We start from the raw sequence: 24,822 nt of genomic DNA on the forward strand, positions 1-24,822 counted from the left end.
CGGCTATCAGCTGCTTTGACACTATCGCTTGACCTACAAACCCGCGCTACCTGCTACCATTGTTTACCAGCATGTGAACTTTCAAACTGTTCGGTAATTTATGACGTTTCTATTGACCTAAATTAGTTAAGAAATTAACACTTAATTGGCACGTTCGTCTGGAACTTGCTATCCACATACCGTTTACAAGACGAAACCATTTGTAAAGACACAAATCAATAGATCTTTGTAATAAAAGTTAAGACAATAATACCCGGACGCAACAACAATAATAACAAGCAATGAATTGTGCTGTGATGTTAAGTTCTGAGAATATAAATATAAAAAGGAGCTGTTTTTATCTTCTCACACAATTTCTCAGAGCACTCCCCATGAAACTTATGCTACATGACACAGATAAAACCAAAATTCCTTTTTAGATCGAGAGGTACCAAGTGATCCATAGTTTGAGTAGTTTTATTTTTAATTAATTACTAAATAATAATAATAATAATAATAAAAAAAGCTCTCGCATGCACGCACATGTCTTACGAGTTCGTTGACCGCGCTAATCAGCTTATATAGTTATAATCGTGTTACTTATATAGTACTATATAGCTTATATAGTTTAAGTCGTCGTGGCCTAAAGGATAAGACGTCCGGTGCATTCGTATGTAGCGATGCACCGGTGTTCGAATCCCGCAGGCGGGTACCAATTTTTCTAATGAAATACGTACTCAACAAATGTTCACGATTGACTTCCACGGTGAAGGAATAACATCGTGTAATAAAAACTAAACCCGCAAAATTGTAATTTGCGTAATCACTGGTGGTAGGATCTCTTGTGAGTCCGCGCGGGTAGGTACCACCACCCCGCCTATTTCCGCCGTGAAGCAGTAATGCGTTTCGGTTCGAAGGGTGGGGTAGCCGTTGTAACTATACTGAGATCTTAGAACCTATATCTCGAGGTGGGTGGCGCATTTACGTTGTAGATGTCTATGGGCTCCAGTAACCACTTAACACCAGGTGGGCTGTGAGCTCGTCCATCCATCTAAGCAATAAAAAAAAACATTACGTGCAGTGCATTACATCTTCACTAAAATGCTAATTTTATTTCCATAAATCAAATGGTATTGGCTATGTTTTTCTGTTTTATTATTATTACTAGCTGACCCGGCAGACTTCGTAGTGCCTCAATCGATAAATAAAAGACCTAAACTTTTATATAGAATAAACTTAAAACAAACAAAAGGAATCCGTCCGACGGGGGACACGTCAAAGGGAAAACAAAATTGTTATTTTTATTTAATTCCGAGAATTTTCATATTTTTATACCTTTTAAACCTTCTCTGGACTTCCACAAATAATTCAAGACCAAAATTAGCCAAATCGGTCAAGCCGTTTTCATGTTATGTCGTGACAACGGAAAACGGGTTTCATTTTTATATATATAGATTATTATTATATGTATTTGGTCAATAAGTTCACAGTCCACCTGGTGATAAGTATATCCGGTTATCTACTACTCGAGTAGGAAGATGTCGTTCATTCATAGTAAGCTTCAGATCGTGGCTACCAATTTAGGACAATGATCTGGAAAATGGTGCATTGACATCAACCCTACGAAAAGCACAGTCGAACTCTTCAAAAGGGGTCGCTCTCCCGACAACCATGCTAGTACCTCGTCACGAATTAGGCACGTAATTCCATTCCCGCCATTAAAATCTTTGGCCAGCCCATATCGTGGGCTTCGAAGGCCAAATACCTAGGTGTCATCCCCAATAGAGGGATGACATTCATACCCCACGTTAAGTCAGCACGCGACCGAGCCGCGTTTCTACTCGGTCGACTCCATGATCTGCAAGCGAAGTAAATTGTTCCTTTGTAATAAAATAACAATATACCTATGCTGATAGCCTTGAGAGGCTATTTCAGCTTCACCCTAACGTGTGTAGGTGAGCTCACGGGGCTCAAACCAGAGTGTGGCTAACACTGACCCTAGCAAGAGTAGTGCTTCGCAGAATCTACCACCGGATCGGAAACGCTACCCACTGAGAAGATCCGGCGAGAAACTCAGTGGGCTGTGTCTATGGATTAATTCGCTCGTCGAGTCGCAAGCGACGGCCTCGACGAGGACGGTGACCGGGCCCGTTTCTGCAGGATAGCCGTCGGAGCACTGTGATATCGGTGCTCTTAGGCCCCTCAAGCTCCGACGAAGAGTTCGACGAGCGAATTAAACCAAAGACACAATCCACTGATTTTTTATTGCTTACGTGGGTGGACGAGCTTACGGCCCACCTGGTGTTAAGTGGTTACCGGAACTCATAGACATCTACAACGTAAATGCCGCCACCCATCTTGACATATGAGTTCTAAGGTAGGACGTCTTGTGAGTTCGCACGGGTGGGTACTACCGCCCTGCCTATTTCTGCCGTGAAGCAATAATGCGTTTCGGTTTGAAGGGTGGAGCAGCCGTTGTACTGTTAAAATTAAGACCTTACAACTTATGTCTCGAGGTGGGTGGAGACATGTACGTCGTACGTGTCTATGGGCTCCGGTAACCACTTAAAACCAGGTGGGCTGTGAGCTCTTCCACCCACTTAGGCTATAGAAAAAAAAAGACTTATGTTCAATTATAATTAATGCTATGCTTGTGTATGTACATTCATTTTATGAAATGTTAAATAAGTCGCAGCAAATAGCCGATTCAGAACTCATATTTTTGAACCAATCAGGCGAACTGAATTTTCTCGAGCTACAACGACCACTAACTGTAACAAATTGACAATATTAATAAATAAAATACCAAACTGACATTATTATTAACTTTATTGGTTACGGTTAAATTTTGTTTTAATTTTAATTGCAATAAATAATTTTATTATACATAAGTCATAGCCGTGACAAATATAGCTATCTAAAACATTCCATACTGACAGACCCAACAAAAGACAAAACATCCTTCCGGTTATAGCCTTATATCAATGTCTCTGATTAGTATTATTACCCGCCATTTTGGATTGGTAATAAATGGATTGACTGAGGAATTGTTCGAGATGATACCAGCATCTCGTTTTTACCATCGCACCGCCCGCCACCGGAGTAGAGTTCATCCATACTACCTGGAGCCACTGCGGTCATCCACAGTGCGTTTCCAGAGATCTTTTTTGCCACGTACCATCCGGCTATGGAATGAGCTCCCCTCCACGGTGTTTCCCGAGCGCTATGACATGTCCTTCTTCAAACGAGGCTTGTGGAGAGTATTAAGCGGTAGGCAGCGGCTTGGCTCTGCCCCTGGCATTGCTGAAGTCCATGGGCGACGGTAACCACTCACCATCAGCTGCCTACAAAGGCAATAAAAAAAAAATGCACAGACAAGCATGTCAATAACAATTCATATTCTATCCGTCGAACCGAAATCTATGTTTGCTTTGTAACAGAATTGAACATAATTAATGCCGAGGCAGAAACAAATGGTATCCCGCGATGCGTGACTACGTTTTGATGAGATGGCACTCCGCTGGTCCGTATATTAACTGCTTCTCTCTAAGCACGTAATTAACTTAGCGCTTAAGCTGATATTTGTCATTGCTTTGGCTTTAAAGGGCCCCACAGATTAACAGTTCGCCGGACGATATCAGTCTGTCCGTTAATCGCAATAGGTCACAGTTCCGTATAAGATTTCGGACTGACGACTAATACGAACTGAGAGTGTGTGACCGCTTGACGATTCCGGTCGGCGTCGATAGATGTTGGCCGGACAGTCCATGGCCTTAAGGCTAAATAAACATACATTAGCAGGTAGTCGGCCGGCGACCTGTCGATCGTCACCTCGTATCAGTCGAGCACCTGCAGTTTTAGGTTTTTCGACAAAATGGACAACAAACCTCAATTGGTGTCTAATTTTATAGAACTATATAGAAGTTTTCTATGTTTCTGGAAGGTGAAAGACGTTTCTTAGCACAATAAGCGTTTAAAGGATGACGCTTACAATAAATTGTTAGCATATTATCAAATCATAATATATATATGTTAATGTTATATTTATTTATATTTATACAAAAAAAGTTTCAGGTATGATTACTCCAAGGGACTGTGGTGAAATTCTTGTAGTAAATTTCAAATCTTCAAAACTTTGCCCAGTTTCAAAATACCGTAAAGTTACTATTAACTTCTTCTGCGCTTATTGATTGGCGCATTTTTGTATTCATTTTACTGATGTACGGTTTAACTATCATTAATAAGATATTGAAAGTTTCAGAAGTCATTCGCAAGTAATTCAAATCAAATCAAACGGACCAATGTCATGTGTGCTCTAGATTCTCTTTGTTGAAACTGCAGGCGGACTGTTAATCGGTGGGGCCCTTAAGTCCACAACACAGCTACAGATTAGGGATGTTCGATATTCATCGATGTTGAATAAGCAGCGATGTTTAGCTGAAAAACATCGATGATTTTTACATCGTCGACGTTTTGGTTTCGATGATATCCCCACATCGATTGTATGAGAATAAAATATCGAATGATCGAAACGTCCATATATCCCCTAGATAGTACAACTATTTTAAACTAGAACTGGATGATACTGATCAACGTAATCGAAGTAAGCCGTACTACATAAATGTTAAGTGTAATGTCGGAGTCAAGTCCAATAATGAAACGCCCGTTTATAATTCGTAAAACGTAGTTTTATTGAATAAACACTTATAATAAATAAAATAAACCTTTTTATTTCCTACCAAAAACATCAATGTTTTTAGACATCGATGTTTTGCTATATCGTTTATCGTACATCGATAGTTTTAAATCGATGCTAACATCGATATTAACATTGATGTTTTTCTAATATCGATCATCCCTACTACAGATACAGCTGCATACACATTCGAGTATGCTCGCTCCTCTACGCTCAACTCCACATAACGTTCACTGTCGCAATAATACATATTACTATGACCAAAATTTTCAAATATCATTTTAGTTTCGGAATATAATTTCAACACTCTTAAATTTTTATTGCTCTTGAGCAAATTACATTCGAATTTAGTGTATACTTAAAGCGAATATGGTAAGCGTAGAAATAATACACACACACAGTTTACGTTACAAAGTTACATTCACTTAAGTTTATTAGAAGGAGAAAGTTAGACACAGTTCACAGATGAAGAGTAGAACAGAAATTGAAGTACAGATCACGAAACAGCCAAACACAGGAAAAGGAAACAAATTTACAAACTATAACTTTAAGCTAAATTTTAACGTTAAAACTATGCGCAAGCACTGCGAAGCTGGTTAGCGGGTAAAATAAGACAAGCATCCGACGGCAAGACAGGTTACGGACTGGCCGGCCGATCGATAGGAAGACGCGGGTGATGTACGCGCGCGCGGGGCCACCCGTAGCGCTTGCGCACGTTTTTTTTTTTTTTTCCTACCTATGCTGATAGCCTTGAGAGGCTATTTCAGCGTAACCGTGGCTAGTAGGTGAGCTCACGGGGCTCAAACCTGACGACGATGCTAACACGAACCCTAGCAAGAGCCGTGCTTAGCAGAATCTACCACCGGATCGGAAACGCGACCCACTGAGAAGATCCGGCGAGAAACTCAGTGGGCTGTGTCTGAGAGTTAATTTACTCGTCGAGCCCTTCGTCGCAAGCGACGGGTTTGACGAGAACGGTGACCGGTGCTTGAAGTACCTAAAAGCACCGTTAGTGGATCGGGAGGATCCGAGATGACGTGTTTTGGGCGACGTCGACTGCTTTCCATTCTGTCCGCAGGATCGGGAATGTAGTTACCGGCGGCCACGATGAGAGGGTTCTCGTGTCGTGCCGCTTTATCGGAGTGCTTGCGCACGGTGCGTCATTGCTAACTATATATAAAGGATGCTTGTCACAAAAATAGACAATATTAAAAATCAATATAATTTGTCAATCATCGATATATACATAAAATTTTATCTATGTAACTACATAGTTACACTACATCACCCCCCTCCAGAGACCGGGTTACGGGCGATAATAGTCCGGAAGTGTGTGGTGTACGTGTGTGTGGTGTATGTGTGGGCTGTGTAAGTGCTGTGGTGTCTGGGTCATGCAGTATGTAGGCCGACTTGATGCGATCTACGGATACCGTGACCTTCTTACCGTTGGCTATGATCGTGAAGACTTTATCCCCACGCTGAACCACTTCGAATGGTCCAGTGTATGTTGGTTTCAAAGTTCCACCGACAGTACAGTCACACAGGAATACGTGACTGCAAGTGGCCAAATCTTTAAAAATGAACGTGGTATTTTTTTTTATTGCTATGGCGAGACGCAGGCGTTGGCTTCAAATTTTGCGCAATACCACGTAGCTTTGATGCAAATTCTATCAAGACTGGTGTACCGCCAAAATCTGGCTCTGTGTTAAAAAATTCACCTGGCAAACGAAGTGGCTCACCATAGAGTAGTTCAGCGGAGGTGGTTTGAAGGACTTCTTTGAAAGCGCTGCGGATGCCCAGTAGGACCAGGGGAAGGAGTCGACCCAATTGGCACTCTCGTGGCAGATTATGGCAGCTTTAAGCTGCCTGTGGAATCTTTCCACGATCCCATTGCACGATTGATGGTATGCAGTTGTCCGTCGATGCTGGAAACCTATGAATTGCGCAAGACTTTTGAATAGGGCTGACTCAAACTGTGCCCCACGATCGCTAACAATGTCAGCAGGGCACCCGAATCGCGAAATCCACCCACTGACTAAGGCTTTAGCTACGGCTTCCGCAGTGATGTCGGTCAAAGGGATAGCCTCTGGCCACCGTGTAAAGCGGTCGATCGCCGTGAGGCAGTAACGATACCCCTGTGAAACTGGCAGAGGGCCGACCAGGTCAATATGAATGAATTTGAACCTGGCTGCGGGAAGTTTGAATGTTCCCATGGGTGAGCTTACGTGTCTCGTGACTTTGGAGCGCTGGCATGCTAAGCATGTACGGACCCACTCTCTGCAGTCTCGTTGGACGCCTGGCCATACGTACCTCTCTGAGACAAGCTTCGCCGTGGCGTTAGCACCTGGATGGCTTAGAGAGTGTAAGCTCTCAAAAGCTTTCCACTGAAGCACTTTCGACACGAAAGGTCTCAGGGTCTCGATCGAGTCATCGCACCAGAGCTCATATTGCGACCCGGGCAGTTTTATTTTTCTTAGGCGTAGTGAGCTCTTGCCTTCCACGATCAGTTGCTCTAGCTCTGTATCAGACTGCTGGGTGTGAGCCAGCTGGTCCAGATTTAAAGGCTGCACAACTTCCTCAATTCGTGAGAGGGTATCGGCCACCACGTTGTCCTTGCCTGAAATATGGCGGATGTCGGTGCTGAACTGCGCGATTAGGTCTAGATGCCTAAACTGCCTAGGAGAGCAGTTCTCCTTTCGATTATGGAAGGCAAACGTGAGTGGTTTGTGGTCCGTATAGATCACAAAGTCGCGAGCCTCGATCATGTGGCGAAAGTATTTTACGCTCTCGTAAATGGCGAGGAGCTCTCGATCATACGGTGAGTACTTTTGCTGGGTGGGACTCAGCTTGTGAGAGTAGAAGGCTAGAGACTGCCATGCATCTCCATTGTGCTGTTGGAGGACAGAACCTATAGCGCTGTCGGACACGTCGGTTACCAGTGCCAGCCTGGCGTCGCATTTTGGATGAGCCAGCAAGGCGGCTTGACAGAGGCCTTCTTTGCAGGCTTCAAGTGCCTTCGATTCCTCACCTGTCATGTCGATTGGTTGAGAGCCTTTGACTGATCCTGTCAGCAACGCGTTGAGGGGTGCTTGATGTTGGGCCGCGTTAGGAATAAACCGCCTATAGAAGTTTATCATCCCCAGAAACCTGCGTAGTTCCCGAACAGTCTTGGGGTTAGGAAAGCTCTTTATAGCTTCGACCTTCTCTGGCAGAGGAGTCGTTCCTGCATCTGAGATGCGGTACCCCAAAAACTTCACCTCCGAGGCACCGAATACACATTTCGAAGTGTTGATGACCATGGCATACTTACGCAATCTGCTAAACAGCTGATGAAGGTGTTCTTCATGGGTACTCTGGTCTTTAGAAAACACTAGAAAATCGTCTAGATAGGCGTATGTAAATTCTAGACCCCTTACCATTTCATCTACGAAGCGCTGAAATGTCTGTCCGGCATTACGAAGTCCAAACGTCATGTACAGAAATTCGTACAGGCCGAACGGCGTTGTTATGGCGGTCTTCGCGATGTCGCCTGGATGTACGGGTATCTGATGGTAAGCCTTCACTAGATCGATGGTTGAAAATACACTGCTACCAGATAGACTATGTGCAAAGTCGTGAATATGTTTGATTGGGTACCGGTCGGGGATTGTTCGAGCGTTCAACATGCGATAATCGCCACAGGGACGCCATCCGTTGTCCTTTTTAGTGGCGAGGTGAAGCGGCGACGCCCATGCCGAATCTGATGGACGACAGGTACCAATTTGTAGCATAGCATTAAACTCAGCCTTAGCAATTTTTTATTTTTCAGGCGCCAATCGACGCGGTGTACATGATACAGGCAGCCCAGGTGTGGTGCGTATGTGGTGTACAGTATTGTGACGAGGTGTGGTGTTTATTCCATAAGGACGAGTAATCTCGGGGTATTTTGCTAGTATGTCATGATACACAGACTTACCGGACATTACCTTGACCGAAGAAACATCCTCATTAGTGAGGGCAAGCAAACCCGGGGACGCTAGCATTGTGCTACCATCGATTAGGCGTTGGTTGCGAATATCTACAACAAGATTATAATGTGACAGAAAATCAACCCCTATTATCGCCTTTGTAACGTCGGCTACTATAAACCGCCAAGCGAAGTCGCGTCGCAAGCCTAGGTTTAGTACAAAGTGAGCGTATCCATATGTATTTATTACCGAACCGTTTGCCGCACTGAGTTCATAACCGGTTTTAAGACGTCTTTCTTTGACCAATGTTTTTGGAAAAACACACAAATCACTTCCCGTGTCCACTAAAAACTGGACTTTAGTCCTTTTATCCACCACAAATAAACGGCCGGTACTGGGGCAGTCGACGGCCGTGCTTACCGGCTGCCCGGTTATTTTCCCGCGTAGTCACAAAGTTTCACGCATTTGTGCGCCTTCGATCCATGCTTCATATGATACCAGCAGGTGGGAAACTTCCGGTAGTTGGACTGCGACCTGGTGCTGGTAGACGATGAACGGCCACGACGTCTATACGTCGATCTATCTCTCGGGCGTGACATTCGATCTAACTTGGCTGACAGAGCTTGTACCTGCTTAGTGAGCGCCGCAATCTGCTGGTCCCCCGTTGTGGATGAAGCGAAAGCTGTTGCGACCTGCAAACCTGGTGCCGCTATATCCATAATCTGGTCTGCCAGTTCCGAAACCTCTTCCAGCTGTAGTTTGCTTTGGGAGACGATGATGGTCTGGACACCGCTGGGAAGGCGACTGGTCCATACGGTCCGGATAAAGTCATCGGGAACACCTGGACCTGCGAGCTGCTTTAAGTGTCGCAGAAAAATCGACGGCTTCCTATTCCTGGCGTTCGCGTGATTGCGTGACCCGTTTTATCAGCACGGTTTTCAGGCGCTGGTACTTATCCGCTGCGACGGGGGATGTGATTACATCTTCCACAATCTCTGCGTAATTTGCCTCCAGCTGTGAGATAGCGTAGTGGTACTTAGTCTCATCCTGTGTCACCTTTGCCAAGGCAAACTGGCTTTCCAGAGCTGCAAACCACAATTCCGGTTTTGTCGGGTAGAAAGCTGGTACCCGCACGCCGACACGGTTAACGTTCGAATCTCCATCTTTATTATCGTCTTTGTTTGCCATCGTGTTCTAATTTAGGTCACCAGTAAAGCGAATATGGTAAGCGTAGAAATAATACACAGTTCACAGATGAAGAGTAGAACAGAAATTAAAGTACAGATCACGAAACAGCCAAACACAGGAAAAGGAAACAAATTTACAAACTATAACTTTAAGCTAAATTTTAACGTTAAAACTATGCGCAAGCACTGCGAAGCTGGTTAGCGGGTAAAATAAGACAAGCATCCGACGGCAAGACAGGTTACGGACTGGCCGGCCGATCCATAGGAAGACGCGGGTGATGTGCGCGCGCGTCACCCGTAGCGCTTGCGCACGGTGCGTCATTGCTAACTATATATAAAGGATGCTTGTCACAAAAATAAACAATATTAAAAATCAATATAATATGTCAATCATCGATGTATATATAAAATTTTATCTATGTAACTACATAGTTACACTGCATACTTAATTAAATCTTGCCCGAGCTATTAATTAATGACTAAAAAAATTTTACGTAATTTTATTAGACGGTTTCGCTTATTATGTAAGGTTTGCTTTCAGTCTCTGATTTGATCCGCTCTTCCTCCAGCTGGTTGATACCCTTCATCTTGTTCTTGATCACTTCGTATGGCAACACTGAAACAGAGAAGCTTTCATTAGGCATTTTTTTAAATTTCGATGTCGTCTTAAGGGGTACATAGTTGATCTATTTTTTTCGTTTTTGTTATTGCTTAGGTGGCTGGACGAGCTCACAACCCACCCGGTGTTAAGTGGTTACCTGAGCCCATAGACATCTACAACGTAAACGCCGACACTCACCTCGAGACACGAGTTCTAAGATCTCACTTTAAAATTACAACTGCTGCCCTGCCCTTCAAGCCGAAACGCATTACTGCTTCACGGCAGAAACAGGCAGGGTGGCGGTACCTACCAGTGCGGACTCAAGACGCTCTACCACCAGTAAAAGATCTATCGCTGCATACAACTATCATTACTTTTTATGCAAAAAAACAAAGAAAAGTAGAGATAAGAGAAGTACACCTGGGTCGTAAAAGATGATTGATAGACAAACTCCCAGTCTAGCTGATGTTTGACGATTCCAAGTGTACTGTATATACGCTACAACCTAGACACCGTCCGTCTGGAGACATACCCTATATAGCTGTTATGCAATTGAAATTTTGTCCTTGAAGATAAACCCGATTATAGATGTAGTGAGAAATTATTTTCCTTCGGGAAAACTCGGATCTATATCGGAATACGATGACACCCGAACTGTAATGAATGATCGTCTTAAATGTATGACATTTTCATATCCAATAATATGGAACTTTATTGTTTAGTGTCAAAGGTCAAAATGAATAATATCATTGCACTGAATCTATTTGAGAGATCACGATAAATACGAACTTTTACGAAAAATTACGAAAGAACATCTTTTCTCACTACGAAGTCTTGGGCAACATCTCATAGAGTAACATAAGATTGTCTCAAACAAGCTAGTGGTGATATTCAATTAGATATGTGTATCGATTCTGGTCTTCATTTAAGAACAGATAGACCGCTATCTCGTCTACAATAACAAAAGAATGTATGAGGATCTCATAAAGTCTTCAGATTTAGCTTAAAATAATGTATCAGTATCTCATAAAGATTCTGCGTCGTCAGATTTAGCTTTATTTTCTGAAAACATCAATAAGATTATTAACACGTGCGTGTGTTCAACACATTCGACTTCAATGAGTATCTCTAAGATAACAGAATGTCACGGTTTATTGTGTGCCACAATTTTTTTTTTTTTTTTTCTCCCATTTCTTGGCCTGCACGGTTTGTGCGTCAGCCACGCAAAAAGGTTAGGAAGTGTGTTAATGGATTTATTTTTTGGATTTGAAATTGGAACGGAATTTGGAAAAAGGATCAGGTATATATATTATATAAACTAAGTACATAAATGGTTACAATTTTATATTATTATGAAAAATGAAACTAGCTAATATTCTATATACATCAATATTGATATTAGATAAAAGGATAGAAATTGAAGTAGGAAAAGGAATTTTAATGGACAAAAGTGAGGAAATAAAAGCGGAACGGTCATTTCGAGGACAGGCAAAGAATATATGATTAAAATCCCCAACGTCATTGCCACACTCACATATATCGCTAGGCAAAAGGTTAAGCCTTGCCAAATGCAAGGGAATGCATGCATGGCCCAGCCTCATGCGAATAAGGGTCGATGTGATAGCTTTACCAAACGTCAGATTTGAAAATCACGGTTTAGGAGGTATATCCACCTGGATCGTGCTGTAATATCGACCTTTAGTCTGACTTGAAGAACGCCAAATGTGAGTCCAAGAATTCAATAACTGGAATTTAGGAAGCAGAGCTAAATCACAACAAAAGTTTTTGTACGGAACCAAATCTCCATCATTGACCGCAGCTTTGGCAAGGCTATCGGCCTTGGCATTGCCAAAGATACCCGAGTGCCCCGGAATCCAAGCAAAAGAAACTGTGTAATTTTTGATGCAACATTGATACAATAAATCACGACATGCAATAATCACAGGATGATTATTTCGGTTACTGTTAAAAGGAAAACGTTCCAAGGCTTGGAGGGCACTTTTAGCGTCAGTTAAAATTATTGACTTTTTAAGCTTCATCATTAAAATGTACTCCAGAGACTTCAGCAGACCAAAACATTCTCCAGTAAATACTGAAGTCTCTGGAGGCAATTTTATTTTCCGAACAATGCCAAACTGTTGATGGAAAATGCCGACCCCCACACACTCCTCGGGACCGGGTTTGGAGGAATCGCTAAAAATTAAATGACAATTTTTCCATCGGCTGTCACTGTCAATAATATCAACAAATTTGGCATTGATAGAAAGATCTTATTTACTTAGGCCGAAATCAAACATAATAGATGGATTTAAAGTTAGGGCATCATAGTTAACACAAAATATTGGAAGGAATTGTGATCTATGTGTAGGAGCTTGAAGAGCTAAGTACTTTTGGAGACTAACAATAAGGCATGGCGGCGATTTATGAACCCAGTACGGATAATCCATACATTCCAGCAGAGACCGTAACTTAGTGTAAAGAGGATGATTATAAACTTGGAATGCTCTAAATAGAAACCGGTCACAAAGAAATTGTCGTCTGAGGTGCAGGGGGGCTTCAGAACATTCGACCTGCAAAGCGTTAATAGGGCTCGAACGCATAGCCCCAGCAATTATTCTCAGAGCCTTAGACTGGATAATGTCTAACTTATGGAGAGCTACTGCATTACAGGGTTCAAGTATAAATGTTCCATAGTCCAAAATACTCCTTATTAGGGCATTATACAAAAGCTTTAGAGAGAAAGGGTGGGCTCCCCACCAAACTCCAGAGAGGCAACGCAATATATTTAGAATCTTCTCACATTTATCACTTATATAGTAGCAATGAGGGCTTCCTGTAAGTCTTGAGTCTAAAATTACCCCAAGAAATGTTGCTTCACTTTTAACAGGAACTCTAATGTTATTATAAAATACAGACACTGATGGAGGAAGCCTCATACGTGAAAATAAGACTATAATACTTTTAGGAACTGAAAGGCTTAGAGAGTTATTGTCAAGCCAAACTTTTAGCAACTTAAGAGAATATGTGACAGTATCAGACATGTTGTCAATAGAATCACCAGAGACATAGAGGAGTAAATCATCTGCATATTGGAGTGTGTTAACTTTACCCCTAAGAGAGGCCTCCAGATCATGAGAATATATATTGTAAAGTAAGGGACTTAAAACGGAGCCCTGGGGTAAACCTTTCCAGACAATACGGGATTGATAAGAGTCTTCTGATATTACTTTAAGCATTCTACCAGAGAGAAGATTGATTATAAAACTTATGAAAATTTGTGGGATATTCAAATTAATCATTTTTTGTTTCAGAACCGAAAGGTTGACATTATCATAGGCTGCAGACACATCTAAGAATGCTGCTAACACAGACTTATTGTATGAAAATGCCAATCTTATGTCTGTCATAAAAATGCTGAGACTATCCATCGTACTCTCCTACCTTTCCTAAATCCAAACTGGTTAGGAGATAGTAATCCCTTACTCTCAATAAACCATTCTAGTCTATTTTTAACTAGATGTTCGCAAATTTTGGAAATCACTGAAGCTAATGCAATTGGTCTGTATGATGCTGGATCATTAATGGGTTTGTTGGGCTTATGTATTGGGATAACTTCATGGATTTTCCATGATGGAGGAATATTACCTGATGTTAAGATTGAATTAATTAAACTGAGAAAATAAGAAAGGCAGGAGTCGTTCAGGTTTTGAAGAAAAGAATATGGAATTCCATCACAACCCGGGGCTGAGTCCCTAAGCCTTGAAAAAACCCCTTTGAGTTCTGAAAGGCTAAAGGAAATGAATGAATCGCTACCATCATGCTGGGAGAGGAGAGAAGGCTGTGAGTCAGAAGAAATATTATCTATAGATGGAACAAATGGTGGAGCTAATTTGTCAAGAAACAAATCAACTGTACTACTATCCATGAAAGGAGACCTTGGAGGTTTGAAAGCGGATCTGAATCTACGAATATTTTGCCAAACTTGAGATGGAGAAATTTCTGGTGAAATTGAGGCACAAAAAGATTTCCAGCTATTGAATCTTTTTTGTTTTAATAATTTACGAGTTTTAGTTATAAGATTACTAAGAATATTAAAATTTTGTGTTGTAGAATTTTCTCGGTAATTTTCTTCAGCTATCTTTCTCTCAGCTATCGCAGCAGAACACTCACTGTCCCACCAAGGAGGTGATGGAATATACCCATTTCCACTATTGTTTTTTATAGGAAAAACTTCCTCAGCAGCTTGTAGTAGGGCCCGTGTAAAAGCTTCAGCACAAAGATGATTACTGCTGTCATTTAGTGGAGGTATGGTTGATAAATTTTGTTGAACTTTATCTCCAAATAATGACCAGTTGGCATCCTTAAGTCTATATTTTAGCCGGGGAGGGGCCTTTGATGTCTTTTCACAAATTTTTTGAGGAAATGATACCATTAGTGGAAAGTGATCGCTTCCATATGAAGACGATAGAGGCCACCAGTTTAATGTAGGAGCAAGTGAGGGACTACAAAGGGTAAGATCTGGTGCACTAATACCCTCATGGGGCTGTGTTCTTCTAGTAGGACAACCAGAGTTTAAAAGACATAAATTATTATCATCTAAGATGTCTAAGATTCTAGCCCCATAATGATCAGACTTAGAACTTCCCCACATAGAATGTTGTGCATTGAAATCTCCCATAACCAAAATAGGGCGCGGGAGGGAAGATAGGATGCTACGAATATCGTCAAAGACTTCATTGGAAGGGTGAGGTATATACATATTTACAAAACAGATATTATTTACACTAGCAGCAATAATAGAAAATTTATCACTGTGATTAGGGATGGGTAAGTGGACAAAGGGCACACCTCCCCTAAGAATTAGTGCCACTCCACCATACCCATCTGTTCTGTCTTCTCTAAGACAGACATGTCCTGGAATTCTAAAATTGAATCCAGGACGAAGCCAAGTCTCTTGAAGAGAGACTGCAAATGGTTTGTAACTATTCAATAAAAAAATTAAGTCACTTTTTTTACTATTAATACTCCGGCAATTCCATTGAATCACCAGAGACTGGTTTCGTGGATGGTCCTGACTGTCCATTAGTTAAAAAAGTTTTTGAAGAAACGGCATCGTTGGACGGTATTTTAATTATGTTCGATTGTGAAAGGTACTGAATTATAGAAATAATGAGATCCTTTGTTATTATTTCTGACAAATCATTGTAATTTTTGAGACAACCTGTAGAAAAGGAAGGAATGTTGCTGTAATCTTGGATAAGCTCTGCATGCGCTTTTTGATCATATCCCTTACTAGAATTTCTGGGACGAGCTTTGGGTTTCAAGAATACTGTTTTCTTATATGATTGAGTCGGACTCTTAAAAGGGCTTGTTAAATTATAGGGGCTTGAATAAGTCATAGTTGGACCCGAAGGGGCTGATGAAGCAGAAGCAACAATGTCAGCATAAGATTTTGAAACTGGTGGATAGACTTTACTTGCTTCTGAATAGGATATAGAGTTTCTAGCCATTGTTTCTTTTATAGCTTTCTGCCTAGCATACTCCGGGAATTTTTTGTCTGTTGCGAACCAGAACATAAAATACACACAGCATCATCTCTTTCCGTCTCGCAACTTATACCTGAATGATTGTCACCACATTTGTAACACCTTGGAGTGCCTCTGCATTGCATTTTGGTGTGACCAAAACGGCAGCAATTAAAGCATTGCAGCGTGGGGTAAATATAAAGCTCTACAGGTAGGGAGTTGAAACACATAAAGACCCTGGGAGGTAACACCTTCCCATCAAAGGTCAAAACTACGGTCTCAGTTGGAACAAACTTGGGTGTCTCGCCGTCATAAACCTTTCTGTTTAGTCTCCGAACTTTCAGAATGCTTCCACAGTTCTGCGGAAGCTCTATATTTTCTATAACATCTTTCTCGTCCCAGTCACATGGAACACCTCTCACTATTCCCATGCGGGTGATAGTGAAGGCCGGAATAAAAGCTTTATATTTATTATCATCAAGAGATTTGTGATTTAGAAATGAGTTAGCCTCCTGAAATGTTTTAAATTGAAATGACAACCTATTCCTTCCAATTTTTTTTATGCTTCCCTCTACAATGCTTTTTATTGAATTTTTTTTTAGAAAAAATCCAAATTGTACTGGATGAATAGATCCGGTTTGATTAGGTTGTAAAAATTTTTGAATATGTACATCATAAGGCGCAGGGTCTGACGCCTGGTAAAGCAGCCTAGCAGTGCGAGGGTTACTCGTAATGTTTTTAGAGTGAGCAACCTCATTATGATGGATTTCAGTGATTTTATCATCTGACTCAAGTACTTTAGGTATAACATTATCCTTTATATCATTAGGGGAAAGTTGGCAATCTGGTAGATCTGTATGTTTGTGATTCCTTCTCTTTTTTTGGTTTCTAGTTGATATTCTCTTTCTTTTAACGGATTTAATGTTTTCCGAACAGTCTGTATCTATAATGGAACCTTTCGTTTCCATTCCCGAAGCATCTATTGTAACTACATGAGACACCTGGAGGGATGTCCCTCCAGGGTCTTCGGGCTCCAACATGGAGGCCAAGAAAAAAATACTATTTACATATAATACAATAAGATGACTTACCAGGCGAAGAAAACAAACTAAAACTATAAATAATCAATACTACTAATATATATACACTTTACAACTTAACTGATCCTGTAATATTAAATTAATTTAATTTTCAAAAGTTTAGCCAAAAAAAGACGCCCGCTTAATTCAACACTTCCCGCGCTTTTTTCGTGCCACAAATTGTTTTTGACATCCACAAAGTTTATTGTTGTCATTTGAAATGCCGCACCCGTCACCAATCGATTCAATACGTTTAAATAACTTTAAAACGTTCTTGAATATCAACTGAAGAATTATAACGACACCGACTTGCATACATATGTTTGCATGGTTTGTTTTGCTGTATATTCATCGATTTACGCGGGTCGTGTACCTAATTAAAACACAAAATATTTTTAGATACGGCTTAATCTCGCGTCTAGGGAAAGACTCGTTGAGTCGCCTTAAATTTGCACCGTCGTTTACGGGGTACCCTGTATAATTACTGTAAGCAAGCGTTAATACCAAATATTAAGTGTATTATTATCTATGTTAATAACCAGCAAAAACGAGACACACGTGTAGCGCTCCGTCAATGTCATGATCACATGAGTAAATATTCTTACAGACAACCAATGTAGCTAGCACAGCCATCTAATTTTACATTCACGTTTTAAAATTGAAGTACATTTTCATGTTAATTTTTACGTGATTATATACAAACTGGGATAAACTAGGCTTTATTTACTATTATATTTAGCCAAGTTTAAAAGACAAAAAGCTAGTTAGAGACAATAAAAACAATTCGATAAATGTGTATAGAATATTAGAAGTACAACAATTTTAGCTATTACTATTTACCACCTACTAGTAAGTATTATGTCCTAATTTTCGATCTGTCCGTAACACAAATATCAGCTATTGTTGGACATACTTTTATTGAAACAATTTAATTAAATTAAACACAACAACCGCTAGAGGGCAGTTCGTCTCTTGAAGAAGAACTTTGCGCAAACTCATGGCAGTTATGAAAAATATCAGTTCAATAACACCCGAGTAACCTTTAAATACCGTTGCCGGCCACAAATCTCTCTGTGTCGTAGACACGTCTTTACGGATCCATCTGATCCACTAACACTACTATTAGATGCCTGCAGCTCTAATATCATGAGCAGACTTAGGGACCTTGGTAACCGTACTTATCGAACTCGACAAAAAGCTCGAACTTAACCCATACACCAGGCCGGTGAATTTCCAGTAATCCTTCTTTGGAGAGATATACGACAAAGGGAAGATCTTCCACCGAGCGGGTGATATTTGCTCGGTAGACCGACGGTCCAAATGTTGTTGTTCGGAACTTGTATATGAGTCGACTATTATCAAAGGCGGCAATCTGACTTTTGGACAATGATTGGTAAATCAGAAAAACGAATTATTGACTTTGTATTCCATTGGCAGTCACAAAACTCTTCGGAACGACATCTTAGATAAATAACAGGTTAACTATTAACCTTTATTTAATGCAGGTTTTGAACCGTATTCTTTGAAGGAGACGATTATATTCAAATAAATCTGTATTGACATATCAATAAATTTTTTTTGTCCAAATGTACAGATTGCCGCCTTTGATAATAGACGACTCATATATGCGCTTTATCTTGAAAATGTCGTAAGCGAAATTCAGGCATCTGTCAATTATCTTGCGTTCTTTCCTATCTTTCTACTCTCCAACAAGAAGCAACTATATACGAGCTACAAGTAAAAACTATGATTTTAGAAATCATGTCTTCAAATGGGTGGTGGCATTTACGTAGTTGATGTCTATGGGCGCCACTAACCACCACCGATAAGCTGAAGTTAAGACACCAGGTTGTCCATGAACTCATCCACACATTTAAGCAATAAAAAAACTGTTTTAGGATATTAATAAACCAATTTAAATTTAAGGAACAGAAAAATTTTACATTACATATTCAGTGACGCCAAACTATCATTTTCATTCATTTTAAGGGAGCGCAGAGGCGCACACACGAAGCATGACAAAGAATAATACTTGGTACAGAACAAGTACTCAGGGTAAACTGTTCTCTGTAACACTATTCATTCCGTTAATAATCTATGGATATTTCGGCAATAACCAAGTTTTTAATTTCATGTTGCAATCTGTACGCCATCGAGAATTCTAGCATTGCATTGCAAAACAAACGTGGAATCTGAACTCTGCAAAACTGACCTTTCATTGATAGTGTGGCGAAATTAATTGTTACCGAGAATCTAATAATTTTATAACAGCATAGATTAGTGTTCACTGTTCTCGGTGTTACAGCAAAAAGGTCGGATCTTATTTTCTGCTGCTGCGGAATAAGCTTTTAACGGATTCGAAAATGTTCCCTGAGAAAATATTAAAAATATAAATGGTCGCTTATAAAGATATATATTTGATATATACACATTCGACCTCATACCTCCCTCCATACCTCCGTTCTCTATTTTACAGTCATTTTGGAGACTTGGAAGAATGTATCTTTAGATGGAAATTGCAAAGTAAGTTTTATAAGGCGTTTGTAAACCGAAATTAGATTTTTTTAAATGTAAAACGAGCACATATTTGTAACTGGTAAATTTTGTGTTTAGGTTGTTTTTGTCCACAAAATCATTATGTGTATAGTTCGTCGTGCATTGCAATAATACAATATTAATTATTCTTTTATTATGTATTAGCGACCCGCCCTCGCTTCGCTTCGGAAACTGTAATTTATTATTGATTTCTCCACTATTTAATGGATGTTATTATATATATAAACCTTCCTCTTCAATCACTCTATCTATTAAAAAAACCGCATCAAAATCCGTTGTGTAGTTTTAAAGCTTTAAGCATACATAGGGACAGACAGATATAGGGACAGAGAAAGCGACTTTGTTTTATACTATAATATAAAGTATTCACATCAATATTAGGTTGTGTTACTTTGAATACTTACTATTCAATTCATTCGGTGAAATATTGAGAAAATTACCAAAAGACATTGTAACGTCGGCCGATATTACTCATAATTTATATGCTGCTCTCGGTTCCTGGTACGAAAGCGATTGCCGATAAAGTCATAAAGATTATACTGTAAATATTTTGCCTTCAACGTAATATAGGGTCTTACAAGAAAGAAGTGGTTTAATTTTGATATGCAAATAAAACTAGTATTTTTAGACAAAATGATCGGATTTTTTATTTAGTTGTAAAGAGTATGCCATTAATAATGGAAAATAATATCAACTAAATGTTCGCCATGGCTCTTGAATATTATTTATGGCCATGACCACGCTTGCACGATTTATTTTATAAAACATCGGAAGTCTTCGTCATAGGTCTCTTATATCAACTAAGTTTTGTTGTTATTCAGCTCAATTTTCAATTTTCAATTCAAATTTCAATAAGTGATGACAGTTTCGAGCAACATTAATTGTGTTCAGCGGGAAATTTGAGGACTGTCTTTGTAGGGTATGAGCCACACTCCACCGTGATTATTGTTCGCTATGTGAATAAAGTACAACAAATTGGTTGAAAATGCTAACACGGCAACGATCTTAAGTTGCTCGTACACAGTGCAACAAAGTAAGTTCTTTAATTGCCAATAATCCAACTAATAGTACCAAGTTTCATCACAAGATCAATGAAGCACGAATGCATCGATTACCAATACTCAATTTACACTGAAAATTACAAAAAAGTTAGATGATTTTGTGCGATGATGATATTTAACTCACTAACCATTTTTCCCCTACCGATTCGCTGTTAGCCTAAGGAGCTATTCCAGCTTTCTGCGGACTGGTAAGTCAGCTCACAAGCTCATCCTTAGAGAATGCTAACAAATGCTAACAATAACCCTAGCAAGTGCAGTACATCGAAAAAACTACCAACGAATAAGAATCGCGATCCACTGAGAAGATTTGGCGAGAAACTCAGTGGGTTACACATTATATGTATGATGCACGATGGACTTAGAACGATCGGGTAATCGTCAAAAAAAGGCGTACAGGGAGGCATAGGAAGCTTCGATATCAAATTACAGGATCTTATATTGTCTGCGAAAACCGACGAACCTGCAGACAACCTAATGCTGATATGACAAACGCAAAGACATTAACGGAGCCAGGAGCACAGCCGTATGTATCGCTTCCTTCCGAAGAATGTGGAAAAGTCAGAGACCAATGAAGATCAGCTAAGCATGGTACAATGTAGAGTGACTGCAAATATACCGAAGCAGAACGCCTCCTAGAGTACACTTCGAGAGCTTCAATCGACATCTTATTGACTCCAAAATAAGACCACCGTTCAGTATGGTGCATAAAATATACGAATATCAACCGATACATTTAATAACACGATATAACGGCCTCCTTGTCTGTTTTTTCTTGAATTTCTACATGCTAAGCTTTGCCTAACCGATTACCCCCATCCACTCTCACTGCTGTTGGACGCTACTGGTAGACGCATTCCGGCTATAGATCAGCGTACTCATCGAACTCAAGGAAGAGTTCGATGTGAAACTTAAGTCATAGAATCTTCTCAGCTTATCAAGATTAAGATCCCGTCCCGTTCGCCCACCCGTCCTGGCGAAGCTGGAAAGGCCACCAGATATCTTTCCAACCCCAAAGAAAAACTTTTGCAATAGCTTAACAATTTTAATTCGGTTAAAGTATGTTTTGAGGAAGCTTAGATAAATGTAGGTACAACATATGTATTATATATTACTTGTTTTATCGATTTACAAAAAAAAAGTTGATCTTTGCATGTTTGATATTGCGGGCAAACCTACCATTATAATTATATATCGACTTAATTTGCTTTATTAAGCCTTTAAGTTTCATAATTATGAATTACTTTTTCATGCATTGTATTATTTTATTCTGGTTGTCGGTATTCGTGAAAATATAAACTCGTATCGCGAAAAGGTGTTCTTATGATTTAAAGCAAAAAAACGACCATGACTCGAAGTTGCAGACAATAACTAAAATATTTGCAGTTTCCTAATAATGTTAAGATGAATTACTGATATTAAATTATTTAATTTTGCGAAACAATACATAATGTATGCAAATATGTACATGCGTATATTATGTCCTTGGTTAAAATCATTTATATAATCATGAAAATCCATATTTTGGTTCTCGGTAGGCCACGACAAGACTGAATGTATGGCAAGAATCAATGTATGGCGGTGGCCACTTTCCATTGTATAGGCCGAATAGCCATAATTAGAGGTTTATATTTTTTGGTGTGCGGTAAAAGCTATTAACCTACTTACCATATTTTGGTAAAATTACATTGAGTCATTACGTCACATTAGTGATAGATACGTCTTCATAGCACAAATTGTACGTATTTTGTTGTCTATATTTTTTTTTTATTGCTTGGATGGGTAGACGAGCTCACCTGATGTTAAGTGGTTAATGGAGCCCATAGACATTCACAACGTAAATGCGCCACCCACCTTGAGATACAAGTTCTAAGGTCTCAAATATAGTTACGGCTACCCCACCCTTCAAACCGAAACGCATTACTGCTTCACGGCAGAAATAGGCAGGGTGGTGGTACCCATCCGCGCGGACTTACAAAAGGTCCTACCACCAGTAATTACGCAAATTATAATTTTGCGGGTTTGATTTTTATTACACGATGTTATTCCTTCACCGTGGAAGTCAACCGTGAACATATGTTGAGTATGTATTTCATTAGACAAATTGGTATCCGCCTGAAATTCGAACACCGGTGCATCGCTCAACACGAATGCATCGGACGTCTTAACCGTTAGGCCACGACGACTTTATTTGTGTTGCTAGGCACAAAGCCTTTATACGTGTTACTAATAAATAATAATCTAAATGTTCTAGGTCCCAAATCAGCTCGGCAGAAATACAATTGTAAGTGGATGAGGTACCAAAGCATGTTTTCATAATTTGTGGACATATGAATTTTGAACCTAACACTGAATATTCAGTTAAAGTGAATACTCACGACTGACAGCTGTCCAGCAATTTGCCGTTGCCAATAGCAAACGTGACGCTTATCAACTAGCGTGAAGCATAAAAAACCTTTATAGAAGAATCCAGTAATTACGCATACGCATGGATAATCCTAGCAACTTTGTTGTTTCTGCAAGTACTCGCCATTAGCAAAACGAGAACAGCCAGAAACAATATGTCTAATAGTCCCTCCCGGACGGTGGCATGCCCGACAAATGTCGACCGTCCCATCCTTTTATTAAACACTAGCGACCCGCCCTCGCTTCGCTTCGGAAACATTAAAACACACATGAAACCAAAAAATAAAATAAAAGTAGCCTATGTTCATCAGGGACAATGTCGGCTTTATATATAATTTTTCATATCGGTCCAGTAGTTTCGGAGCCTATTCGAAACAAACAAACAAACAAATCTTTCCTTTTTATAATATAATAAAATAAAAAAATATTAGTATAGATAGTTATTATATATATTTATTTTTATAGTATTTTATTTAAATTAATTTTTAATATCAAATCGTCTATATAATGTATTTTTAGTTCAGAAAATGGATAGTAGAAGATAGAAAATGGATCTCCAAAAATGGCAATTAATAGTTTTAAGCTCTTTTTTATTAATTTCTTCCATCTATAAACCTTAGAAATCGCGCATAATACGTAAAATCAAGTTGAAAAGACCAAGTCTAATAGAATAAGTCATTAATTGCTATTAACTAATTAAAGATAGGTATGTAAAGTATTTGCCAAGAGCAGATTACGTTCCAAGGACATAACTAATCAAAAGATTTACCTACACCTTCCAAGGTCAAGGTATTTCCCGTAACACAACACAATTCTACAAAAACAATAAAACGAGAGCGGATTGAACGTAAACTCTATAACAATCTTTACATCTGTAAAAATAGGGCATATTTTTGCTGATTCTCCGTCTTTTCGATTGGGCTCTTTTTACATTGAATGGTGCTGAACTCACCCGACCAGAGTCGCAGTTTTCTTTTTGTTGTGTCTTCGTCGTTCATGCACAGCCTCACGATGTCGAACAAAGCGAGGCAAGTCAAGAACATCAGTAAACAATATATTATTATTTGCAACATGACTGCACACGAGTTTGCTGTGTAAGCTCGAATGGCGGACTAGCGTGATACAGTGAGACCTGCTTGCGTTGCGACGACAAAGTTTAGACGTTCGTCTTTTATGATGTTATTAATCCGTATGCAGACGTGTCGGACCGCCTGCCGCTGAAGTAGTTCTAGTTACCTGGAACCTCTGTAGATTCAGTTGCATTTTCAGATATTATTTTGGAACGAAGTTCCTTATGGGACGATGCGGAGGGGTACCCTAACCGGGAAAAAACGCCCGTAACGTAAGATTTTTATTATTTATGTATAGTTTTAGTATGATGGCTATACAGTGTCTAATGTATAGTCTACGTGATGACGGTTATTATTATTCATATAAACAGCTGTTTCTTTGTATATTAGTATTATATATTTTTTATAAATTATTGTGAATAAAATAAAGTTGATAACTTTGTAAAGTACATCGTTTTTTATTTTTATTTATTTAATAATAATAGTAATACATACTTTCTTTATACCTCGAATAGAACTTAAAATTAATATTTTTATAATAAAGAACATCGTTCCTATCCGGTATCCCACGACACCACATATATTTTTTTTTATCACGTCACATCTGACTCCGGAATGAACTCACCTCGTCGTCCACTCCTGAAGAGGTTTGAAAATATAATTAACGATAGGCAGTCTGCTGTGCTCTTCGCATTACTGATTTTCATGAGACAAATAA

The 24,822-nt window shown here is 39.6% G+C and overlaps 1 pseudogene; it reads right to left on the bottom strand.

The window, feature by feature from the left end:
- Nucleotides 1-14,853: 14,853 nt before the first annotated feature.
- Nucleotides 14,854-17,398, bottom strand: LOC149503055 (uncharacterized; annotated as a pseudogene).
- Between the last annotated feature and the right edge of the window lie 7,424 nt (nucleotides 17,399-24,822).

The sequence above is a fragment of the Bombyx mandarina genome, chromosome 04 (assembly GCF_030267445.1).
Source record: "Bombyx mandarina strain Sakado chromosome 04, ASM3026744v2".
NCBI lineage: Eukaryota > Metazoa > Arthropoda > Insecta > Lepidoptera > Bombycidae > Bombyx > Bombyx mandarina.